General features: G+C 49.4%; 3 non-coding genes and 5 pseudogenes across 3 annotated transcripts in view; all 8 read left to right on the top strand.

Annotated features, from left to right (window-relative positions):
* The window catches only part of LOC139270266 (5S ribosomal RNA), a 119-nt gene extending 45 nt beyond the window's left edge, over nucleotides 1-74 (top strand). Inside the window, exon 1 of the ribosomal RNA XR_011594611.1 lies at nucleotides 1-74. This exon is cut by the window's left edge and continues 45 nt beyond it. This is a non-coding gene — a ribosomal RNA (5S ribosomal RNA).
* Nucleotides 75-944: 870 nt separating this feature from the next.
* LOC139269530 (5S ribosomal RNA) lies at nucleotides 945-1,063 on the top strand (annotated as a pseudogene).
* Nucleotides 1,064-1,932: 869 nt separating this feature from the next.
* LOC139269694 (5S ribosomal RNA) lies at nucleotides 1,933-2,050 on the top strand (annotated as a pseudogene).
* An 869-nt stretch (nucleotides 2,051-2,919) lies between these two features.
* On the top strand, nucleotides 2,920-3,038 carry LOC139269543 (5S ribosomal RNA; annotated as a pseudogene).
* An 870-nt stretch (nucleotides 3,039-3,908) lies between these two features.
* Nucleotides 3,909-4,027, top strand: LOC139270264 (5S ribosomal RNA). Its single transcript, XR_011594609.1, has one exon. It is a non-coding gene; the product is annotated as a 5S ribosomal RNA (ribosomal RNA).
* An 870-nt stretch (nucleotides 4,028-4,897) lies between these two features.
* Nucleotides 4,898-5,016, top strand: LOC139269529 (5S ribosomal RNA; annotated as a pseudogene).
* An 869-nt stretch (nucleotides 5,017-5,885) lies between these two features.
* LOC139269758 (5S ribosomal RNA) lies at nucleotides 5,886-6,004 on the top strand (annotated as a pseudogene).
* Nucleotides 6,005-6,874: 870 nt separating this feature from the next.
* On the top strand, nucleotides 6,875-6,993 carry LOC139269405 (5S ribosomal RNA). Its single transcript, XR_011594287.1, has one exon. It is a non-coding gene; the product is annotated as a 5S ribosomal RNA (ribosomal RNA).
* The last annotated feature ends 507 nt before the right edge of the window (nucleotides 6,994-7,500 follow it).

Raw genomic sequence — 7,500 nt, 5'->3', positions numbered from 1 at the left:
CGGAAACCAAGCAGACTGAGGCCTGGTTAGTACTTGGATGGGAGACTGCCTGGGAATACCAGGTGCAGTAGGCTTTTGCTGCCATCCACAGGCTGCTCATGCTTCTGCACACACAGTGCCGTTGATCCATCAACAACCATTTTGCTGCTCTCTCTCTCACTTTGCTTTCACCATTTCTTTCCTGCACATTCTCCTGCTGCTACACAAATGCAAGGGGGTCGATGCAAGGGACGAAAGAACGCAGAACAACAAAATAAGTTGGCAAAAAAATACACGCTGACGCAGGCACACCAGGACGCAGCAACAGAGAGGAGAGACAAGGTGCATAGAAACCTGAGAGGGACAAACAGCAAGAGAACAAAGAATCGTGCAGGAAGAGCTGCAATTCAATGCAGGAAAAATGTAAAGCCAACTAGCATGCTGCTGGAATGCATGTGTGTTCATGTGAGGAGTGTTGCAAATCAGAATGCCGAGTAGCAGGCGCCACTTGCCACATGGGGTTCCGCAATGTGGCTACAACAGCGATCTGGCTTAATAATTGGTTGGATTGGAAATGAAACAATCCTGGTGTTTTGGGGGCGGTGGAAGCTTTTTTGGGGGAGGAGAGATTTGGGGATGGGGAGATTTGGGGGAGAGCGATTTGAGGGGATGAGAGATTTCGAGGTTGGCGAGCGTGAGATTGGGGGGTGAGTGAGTGAGTGATTTGTGGGTGAGTGAGGGAATGGTGAAAGTCAGGCAGTTTTGAAGCTTGAGGCAAGGCAATGAAGGGTAGGGCTTGTCGTTTGCTTGTGTGGGAGTCAGAGCAGCAAGAGGTGGGTGTGGCGGAAGGTAAATGGTGAAATGAATCTTGAGTGCTGATTCCTTGGATGAATGCATGGAAGGAGAAAAAGAAGTGAAGAACAGCCTTATGTCCGTTTAAGTAAAGAGAAAGCCATGACATCAATGCCTACGGCCACACTAGTCTGAAAACGCCCGATCTTGTCTGATCTCGGAAGCAAAGCAGAGTCAGGCCTGGTTAGTACTTGGATGGGAGACTGCCTGGGAATACCAGGTGCAGTAGGCTTTTGCTGCCATCCACAGGCTGCTCATGCTTCTGCACACACAGTGCCGTTGATCCATCAACAACCTTTTTGCTGCTCTCTCTCTCACTTTGCTTTCACCATTTCTTTCCTGCACATTCTCCTGCTGCTACACAAATGCAAGGGGGTCGACGCAAGGGACGAAAGAACGCAGAACAACAAAATAAGTTGGCAAAAAAATACACGCTGGCGCAGGCACACCAGGACGCAGCAACAGAGAGGAGAGACAAGGTGCATAGAAACCTGAGAGGGACAAACAGCAAGAGAACAAAGAATCGTGCAGGAAGAGCTGCAATTCAATGCAGGAAAAATGTAAAGCCAACTAGCATGCTGCTGGAATGCATGGGTGTTCATGTGAGGAGTGTTGCAAATCAGAATGCCGAGTAGCAGGCGCCACTTGCCACATGGGGTTCCGAAATGTGGCTGCAACAGCGATCTGGCTTAATAATTGGTCGGATTGGAAATGAAACAATCCTGGTGTTTTGGGGGCGGTGGAAGCTTTTTTGGGGGAGGAGAGATTTGGGGATGGGGAGATTTGGGGGAGAGCGATTTGAGGGGATGAGAGATTTCGAGGTTGGCGAGCGTGAGATTGGGGGGTGAGTGAGTGAGTGATTTGTGGGTGAGTGAGGGAATGGTGAAAGTCAGGCAGTTTTGAAGCTTGAGGCAAGGCAATGAAGGGTAGGGCTTGTCGTTTGCTTGTGTGGGAGTCAGAGCAGCAAGAGGTGGGTGTGGTGGAAGGAAAATGGTGAAATGAATCTTGAGTGCGGATTCCTTGGATGAATGCATGGAAGGAAAAAAAGAAGTGAAGAACAGCCTATGTCCGGTTAAGTAAAGAGAAAGCCATGACATCGATGCCTACGGCCACACTAGTCTGAAAACGCCCGATCTCGTCTGATCTCGGAAACCAAGCAACTGAGGCCTGGTTAGTACTTGGATGGGAGACTGCCTGGGAATACCAGGTGCAGTAGGCTTTTGCTGCCATCCACAGGCTGCTCATGCTTCTGCACACACAGTGCCGTTGATCCATCAACAACCTTTTTGCTGCTCTCTCTCTCACTTTGCTTTCACCATTTCTTTCCTGCACATTCTCCTGCTGCTACACAAATGCAAGGGGGTCGACGCAAGGGACGAAAGAACGCAGAACAACAAAATAAGTTGGCAAAAAAATACACGCTGGCGCAGGCACACCAGGACGCAGCAACAGAGAGGAGAGACAAGGTGCATAGAAACCTGAGAGGGACAAACAGCAAGAGAACAAAGAATCGTGCAGGAAGAGCTGCAATTCAATGCAGGAAAAATGTAAAGCCAACTAGCATGCTGCTGGAATGCATGGGTGTTCATGTGAGGAGTGTTGCAAATCAGAATGCCGAGTAGCAGGCGCCACTTGCCACATGGGGTTCCGAAATGTGGCTGCAACAGCGATCTGGCTTAATAATTGGTCGGATTGGAAATGAAACAATCCTGGTGTTTTGGGGGCGGTGGAAGCTTTTTTGGGGGAGGAGAGATTTGGGGATGGGGAGATTTGGGGGAAAGCGATTTGAGGGGATGAGAGATTTCGAGGTTGGTGAGCGTGAGATTGGGGGGTGAGTGAGTGAGTGATTTGTGGGTGAGTGAGGGAATGGTGAAAGTCAGGCAGTTTTGAAGCTTGAGGCAAGGCAATGAAGGGTAGGGCTTGTCGTTTGCTTGTGTGGGAGTCAGAGCAGCAAGAGGTGGGTGTGGTGGAAGGAAAATGGTGAAATGAATCTTGAGTGCTGATTCCTTGGATGAATGCATGGAAGGAAAAAAAGAAGTGAAGAACAGCCTATGTCCGGTTAAGTAAAGAGAAAGCCATGACATCGATGCCTACGGCCACACTAGTCTGAAAACGCCCGATCTCGTCTGATCTCGGAAACAAAGCAGAGTCAGGCCTGGTTAGTACTTGGATGGGAGACTGCCTGGGAATACCAGGTGCAGTAGGCTTTTGCTGCCATCCACAGGCTGCTCATGCTTCTGCACACACAGTGCCGTTGATCCATCAACAACCTTTTTGCTGCTCTCTCTCTCACTTTGCTTTCACCATTTCTTTCCTGCACATTCTCCTGCTGCTACACAAATGCAAGGGGGTCGACGCAAGGGACGAAAGAACGCAGAACAACAAAATAAGTTGGCAAAAGAATACACGCTGGCGCAGGCACACCAGGACGCAGCAACAGAGAGGAGAGACAAGGTGCATAGAAACCTGAGAGGGACAAACAGCAAGAGAACAAAGAATCGTGCAGGAAGAGCTGCAATTCAATGCAGGAAAAATGTAAAGCCAACTAGCATGCTGCTGGAATGCATGTGTGTTCATGTGAGGAGTGTTGCAAATCAGAATGCCGAGTAGCAGGCGCCACTTGCCACATGGGGTTCCGAAATGTGGCTACAACAGCGATCTGGCTTAATAATTGGTGGGATTGGAAATGAAACAATCCTGGTGTTTTGGGGGCGGTGGAAGCTTTTTTGGGGGAGGAGAGATTTGGGGATGGGGAGATTTGGGGGAGAGCGATTTGAGGGGATGAGAGATTTCGAGGTTGGCGAGTGTGAGATTGTGGGGTGAGTGAGTGAGTGATTTGTGGGTGAGTGAGGGAATGGTGAAAGTCAGGCAGTTTTGAAGCTTGAGGCAAGGCAATGAAGGGTAGGGCTTGTCGTTTGCTTGTGTGGGAGTCAGAGCAGCAAGAGGTGGGTGTGGCGGAAGGTAAATGGTGAAATGAATCTTGAGTGCTGATTCCTTGGATGAATGCATGGAAGGAGAAAAAGAAGTGAAGAACAGCCTTATGTCCGTTTAAGTAAAGAGAAAGCCATGACATCAATGCCTACGGCCACACTAGTCTGAAAACGCCCGATCCCGTCTGATCTCGGAAACCAAGCAGACTGAGGCCTGGTTAGTACTTGGATGGGAGACTGCCTGGGAATACCAGGTGCAGTAGGCTTTTGCTGCCATCCACAGGCTGCTCATGCTTCTGCACACACAGTGCCGTTGATCCATCAACAACCATTTTGCTGCTCTCTCTCTCACTTTGCTTTCACCATTTCTTTCCTGCACATTCTCCTGCTGCTACACAAATGCAAGGGGGTCGATGCAAGGGACGAAAGAACGCAGAACAACAAAATAAGTTGGCAAAAAAATACACGCTGGCGCAGGCACACCAGGACGCAGCAACAGAGAGGAGAGACAAGGTGCATAGAAACCTGAGAGGGACAAACAGCAAGAGAACAAAGAATCGTGCAGGAAGAGCTGCAATTCAATGCAGGAAAAATGTAAAGCCAACTAGCATGCTGCTGGAATGCATGTGTGTTCATGTGAGGAGTGTTGCAAATCAGAATGCCGAGTAGCAGGCGCCACTTGCCACATGGGGTTCCGCAATGTGGCTACAACAGCGATCTGGCTTAATAATTGGTTGGATTGGAAATGAAACAATCCTGGTGTTTTGGGGGCGGTGGAAGCTTTTTTGGGGGAGGAGAGATTTGGGGATGGGGAGATTTGGGGGAGAGCGATTTGAGGGGATGAGAGATTTCGAGGTTGGCGAGCGTGAGATTGGGGGGTGAGTGAGTGAGTGATTTGTGGGTGAGTGAGGGAATGGTGAAAGTCAGGCAGTTTTGAAGCTTGAGGCAAGGCAATGAAGGGTAGGGCTTGTCGTTTGCTTGTGTGGGAGTCAGAGCAGCAAGAGGTGGGTGTGGCGGAAGGTAAATGGTGAAATGAATCTTGAGTGCTGATTCCTTGGATGAATGCATGGAAGGAGAAAAAGAAGTGAAGAACAGCCTTATGTCCGTTTAAGTAAAGAGAAAGCCATGACATCAATGCCTACGGCCACACTAGTCTGAAAACGCCCGATCTTGTCTGATCTCGGAAGCAAAGCAGAGTCAGGCCTGGTTAGTACTTGGATGGGAGACTGCCTGGGAATACCAGGTGCAGTAGGCTTTTGCTGCCATCCACAGGCTGCTCATGCTTCTGCACACACAGTGCCGTTGATCCATCAACAACCTTTTTGCTGCTCTCTCTCTCACTTTGCTTTCACCATTTCTTTCCTGCACATTCTCCTGCTGCTACACAAATGCAAGGGGGTCGACGCAAGGGACGAAAGAACGCAGAACAACAAAATAAGTTGGCAAAAAAATACACGCTGGCGCAGGCACACCAGGACGCAGCAACAGAGAGGAGAGACAAGGTGCATAGAAACCTGAGAGGGACAAACAGCAAGAGAACAAAGAATCGTGCAGGAAGAGCTGCAATTCAATGCAGGAAAAATGTAAAGCCAACTAGCATGCTGCTGGAATGCATGTGTGTTCATGTGAGGAGTGTTGCAAATCAGAATGCCGAGTAGCAGGCGCCACTTGCCACATGGGGTTCCGAAATGTGGCTGCAACAGCGATCTGGCTTAATAATTGGTCGGATTGGAAATGAAACAATCCTGGTGTTTTGGGGGCGGTGGAAGCTTTTTTGGGGGAGGAGAGATTTGGGGATGGGGAGATTTGGGGGAGAGCGATTTGAGGGGATGAGAGATTTCGAGGTTGGCGAGCGTGAGATTGGGGGGTGAGTGAGTGAGTGATTTGTGGGTGAGTGAGGGAATGGTGAAAGTCAGGCAGTTTTGAAGCTTGAGGCAAGGCAATGAAGGGTAGGGCTTGTCGTTTGCTTGTGTGGGAGTCAGAGCAGCAAGAGGTGGGTGTGGTGGAAGGAAAATGGTGAAATGAATCTTGAGTGCTGATTCCTTGGATGAATGCATGGAAGGAAAAAAAGAAGTGAAGAACAGCCTATGTCCGGTTAAGTAAAGAGAAAGCCATGACATCGATGCCTACGGCCACACTAGTCTGAAAACGCCCTATCTCGTCTGATCTCGGAAACAAAGCAGAGTCAGGCCTGGTTAGTACTTGGAAGGGAGACTGCCTGGGAATACCAGGTGCAGTAGGCTTTTGCTGCCATCCACAGGCTGCTCATGCTTCTGCACACACAGTGCCGTTGATCCATCAACAACCTTTTTGCTGCTTTCTCTCTCACTTTGCTTTCACCATTTCTTTCCTGCACATTCTCCTGCTGTTACACAAATGCAAGGGGGTCGACGCAAGGGACGAAAGAACGCAGAACAACAAAATAAGTTGGCAAAAAAATACACGCTGGCGCAGGCACACCAGGACGCAGCAACAGAGAGGAGAGACAAGGTGCATAGAAACCTGAGAGGGACAAACAGCAAGAGAACAAAGAATCGTGCAGGAAGAGCTGCAATTCAATGCAGGAAAAATGTAAAGCCAACTAGCATGCTGCTGGAATGCATGTGTGTTCATGTGAGGAGTGTTGCAAATCAGAATGCCGAGTAGCAGGCGCCACTTGCCACATGGGGTTCCGAAATGTGGCTACAACAGCGATCTGGCTTAATAATTGGTCGGATTGGAAATGAAACAATCCTGGTGTTTTGGGGGCGGTGGAAGCTTTTTTGGGGGAGGAGAGATTTGGGGATGGGGAGATTTGGGGGAGAGCGATTTGAGGGGATGAGAGATTTCGAGGTTGGCGAGCGTGAGATTGGGGGGTGAGTGAGTGAGTGATTTGTGGGTGAGTGAGGGAATGGTGAAAGTCAGGCAGTTTTGAAGCTTGAGGCAAGGCAATGAAGGGTAGGGCTTGTCGTTTGCTTGTGTGGGAGTCAGAGCAGCAAGAGGTGGGTGTGGCGGAAGGTAAATGGTGAAATGAATCTTGAGTGCTGATTCCTTGGATGAATGCATGGAAGGAGAAAAAGAAGTGAAGAACAGCCTTATGTCCGTTTAAGTAAAGAGAAAGCCATGACATCAATGCCTACGGCCACACTAGTCTGAAAACGCCCGATCCCGTCTGATCTCGGAAACCAAGCCGACTGAGGCCTGGTTAGTACTTGGATGGGAGACTGCCTGGGAATACCAGGTGCAGTAGGCTTTTGCTGCCATCCACAGGCTGCTCATGCTTCTGCACACACAGTGCCGTTGATCTATCAACAACCATTTTGCTGCTCTCTCTCTCACTTTGCTTTCACCATTTCTTTCCTGCACATTCTCCTGCTGCTACACAAATGCAAGGGGGTCGATGCAAGGGACGAAAGAACGCAGAACAACAAAATAAGTTGGCAAAAAAATACACGCTGGCGCAGGCACACCAGGACGCAGCAACAGAGAGGAGAGACAAGGTGCATAGAAACCTGAGAGGGACAAACAGCAAGAGAACAAAGAATCGTGCAGGAAGAGCTGCAATTCAATGCAGGAAAAATGTAAAGCCAACTAGCATGCTGCTGGAATGCATGTGTGTTCATGTGAGGAGTGTTGCAAATCAGAATGCCGAGTAGCAGGCGCCACTTGCCACATGGGGTTCCGAAATGTGGCTACAACAGCGATCTGGCTTAATAATTGGTGGGATTGGAAATGAAACAATCCTGGTGTTTTGGGGGCG

Source organism: Pristiophorus japonicus, chromosome 8, assembly GCF_044704955.1.
Source record: "Pristiophorus japonicus isolate sPriJap1 chromosome 8, sPriJap1.hap1, whole genome shotgun sequence".
Taxonomy (NCBI): domain Eukaryota; kingdom Metazoa; phylum Chordata; class Chondrichthyes; family Pristiophoridae; genus Pristiophorus; species Pristiophorus japonicus.
This window is presented reverse-complemented; position numbering and strand designations above follow the sequence as displayed.